At 42.3% G+C, this 3,547-nt stretch overlaps 1 non-coding gene across 1 annotated transcript; it reads left to right on the plus strand.

Moving 5' to 3' along the window:
* The first annotated feature begins 396 nt into the window (after positions 1-396).
* Positions 397-560, plus strand: LOC117200303 (U1 spliceosomal RNA). Its single transcript, XR_004481782.1, has one exon. It is a non-coding gene; the product is annotated as a U1 spliceosomal RNA (small nuclear RNA).
* Positions 561-3,547: the final 2,987 nt, after the last annotated feature.

The following is a 3,547-nucleotide window of genomic DNA, read 5'->3' on the forward strand; positions in this document are numbered from 1 at the left end:
TGGAATGGAGAGACAACAAGGTGCAGCTGTATAGCACAGGGAACTATATTCAGTATCCTATGATAAACCATAATGGAGAAGAATATAAAAAAAAAAGTATGCAAGGACTTCCCTGGTAGCACAGTGGTTAAGACTCCGAGCTCCCAATGCAGGGGGCCCAGGTTTGATCCCTGGTCAGGGAACTAGATCCCACATGCATGCCACAACTAAGAGTTTGCATGCACAATCAAGGAGCCTGCCTGCCACAACTAAGACCTGGGGCAACTAAATAAATATTTTTTAAAAATGCGTATATATGTGTAACTGAATCACTATGCTGTACAGCAGAAATTAACACAACATTGTAAATCAACTATACTTCAATAAAAAAGTGTAAAAAATAAAAATAGCTGCATGATACTTACGTGGCAGGGGAGTTACCATGATCGCAAAGGTGGTTTTCCCAGAGTGAGGCTTATCCATTGCACTCTGGATCTGCCGACCCCCGTGATTTCCCCAAATGTGGGAAACTCGACCGCATAATTTGTGGTAGTGGGGGACTGTGTTCGCGTTCTCACCTACATAAAATAAAAAGCTGCACGATATTCCATATTATGGATACACCCTAGCACATCTATTCATTTCACTATTGATGGATAGACTGTCGTTTACAGTGTTTCAGTTTTTGCTACAACAAAGAGTTCTACATTAACCATATGTTTATGCACATACATCCCTGTAGATTCTCTCTCATTTCTGTAGAATACATTTCCAAAGGTGGAATTTCTGGATCAAAGAGTATGTGTATTTTAAAATTTGTCAGTTAAAGAAATATTTTTAAATTAAGAAACATCACCGGATTACTTTCCCCAAAGGCTGTAGCATTTACCTTCCCTTTAACAACTTCTTTCCACTAATTATTCAGCACCAAAAGACCTCTGTGCTTATATTTGGATAACTACAACCAGGCTTGGCCCTTGAAATGTCTATTTGATGAATCAAGGATTTGGAGAGTGAAGAATCAGATAATAAAAGCCATGCCCAAGTTTGCTGATTGAGATAAGTTTTTATTATTTATGGGTTTGTTCCGTTTTACCCCCTACATGCCATAAAAAGTCAGCCTTTGAAAAAGGGCCTTCTCTCTACAGAAATCCCATCCTCTAATCTGTGAGTCCACGTAGGTGTCCTTGATATATTTTATAATAAGGCACTTGAGAGGCTAATTGCATTGTATTTATAGCCTGTAGAGGTGGTTCCCACTTCAAATGAGGAGTTTCCTTGGTAATGTACTAATAACCACAGGTTCCGAGAGGCTACACTGAGACTAACGCAGGAAAATTCAAAGCGGGACTTGCAGGGGACCCCAGAAAGGCACTGAAGGGAACAGACAGACTGCTTGAGAGAGACAGGAGAGGCCTGGGGCGAGGGCGCGTTTCATTTGATTCCTGTGCCTTCTGGGTTTTCCAGTAAACTTGAGTTTAAAATCTGCGCCAGTGTTAAGCTTGGTATTGACTATCCTGAATTCCTATTGTTCAAAAATTCCAAAAGTCTCTATGGAGTCTGTAAAGCTGCCCCTGATTTCTGGTCCACCCAGACCCTGCTGTCCTGTATTCTACTACTGCCCACTTCCAGCTGTTCCAACGTTCCCGGGAGATTTCATCTCTCCTTCAGGACGGATGAAGTAGCTAGCCTGTCTCTCCTTACTTTTATCTCTTTATCTCTCTTCCAATCCCCATTAAATTTTCCAGTTAACACTAACCAGTTCCAAATTACTGTGAATCACTGTGAATAAGTATCATTTCAGCACTTACATAGTTGGTTTGAAATAATAATTATATTAGTACATACTAATGGAAAACATTTTGGACCATTGTGTTCTAAGCACTAAACTAGACAGACACGATAGTTCTGTAAGTAGGAATAACGATCTGTTTGACAGAGGATGGAACTGAGGCTCAGAGAGGGTTAGTGACTTGCCTCAAACCGCACAGGCAGACGTGGACTTTAAATGCAAACCTTACTGGACTTTGACGTCCGTGCTGTCATTAGACTGTCCCACCTCCAGGCAGCTTGCCAGGTGGCACTGGCTTATCGTTATTTTGAAGGGCGGACACCGTCTCTGCCGTGTCCCTTTGCTCTGCTTCATCCTCATTCTCATCATCCCATGTGGTGAAGACCCACTGTGTGCCAGGCACTGGGTGAGGTGCCTTCATAGACCTGGTTACAAACTACCTTGTATGATTCCAGGAAGGTGGGGACCTCGTCTTGTGCGTTTGAGTTCGTGCAGTTCCTGGCCCAGTTCTGAGGGTCTGGTACACATTCAAGCCGTTATTTCTTCTTTTCACCATAAGTATTTTGATGGCATAGGAATGCTCACCACTTTCTTATAGATCCCTTCTCCGCTTGGTGCCTAAGGCAGAGCCACACCTCTATCCTAACCATTTCATGTTCTTTTAGCAGTTAACCTTTTATATGGTATGTTCACACACCTTTCACCCTCATCTGGAGATCAAATGAAATTATTAAATAAATTCAGTGAGCTCAAAATAAGGCAGAAAAAGAGGAAAAGGGGAACAAAGAAGGACAAATAAAAAAATAAGTAGCAGGCTTCCCTGGTGGCCCAGTGGTTGGGAGTCTGCCTGCCGATGCAGGGGACACAGGTTCATGCCCCAGTCCGGGAGGATCCCGCGTGCCGCGGAGCGGCTGGGCCCGTGAGACATGGCCGCTGAGCCTGCGCGTCCGGAGCCTGTGCTCTGCAGTGGGAGAGGCCACAGCGGTGAGAGGCCCGCGTACCGCAAAAAAAAAAAAATAATAATAAGTAGCAATCTTATAAATTGAAACTCAACCATATCAGTAATTACACTGATGGTCTAAATGTAAATGATCTAAGCACCTCATGGCAAGACTCATTATTATTATAAATGTGTTTATTCCAAAGTTAATCTATAGATTTAACAAAATCAAAATCATTCCTATTTCACAGGCAAGGAAACCAAGGCCATGAGACACTGACACTCATCTGAGTGAGTGAACTGCATCTGCCCAAAATGTCATATCTATAGAGCAGGGGTCCTCAACCAGGAGTGATTTGCTCCCCACCCCCAGGGATGATGTTTGGAAATATCTGGAGATATTTGGTTGTCACCACCGGGAAACTGCTACTGGCATGTGATAGGTAGAAGCCAGCCAGGTATGCTGCTGTACCTCCTACAATGCCCTGGACAGCCCCCTGCAACTAAGAATTATCAGAACCAAATGTCCATAGTGCTGAGGTTGAGAACTCTGGTATAGAAGAAAGAAAGGAGGCATATCTGACCATATTTTCTGCCGTTGGTTATCTTAAGAGATGTGATTTTTATATAATACTCACAGAACATTGAATGCTTTCTTTCCCTCATAAGATGTGAGCCCACAGAACTAAAAAATAACTACTAATTATGTATGGGGTATAAGGGACACCACAGGCTATCATTCTTAAAGTAGGTTAGCCTTAATTTTCTTTTTTTTAAATTATAGTTGATTTACAATATTGCATTAATTTCAGGTGTACAGCATAGTGATTCTTCTT

This window comes from Orcinus orca, chromosome 2 (assembly GCF_937001465.1).
Source record: "Orcinus orca chromosome 2, mOrcOrc1.1, whole genome shotgun sequence".
Taxonomy (NCBI): domain Eukaryota; kingdom Metazoa; phylum Chordata; class Mammalia; order Artiodactyla; family Delphinidae; genus Orcinus; species Orcinus orca.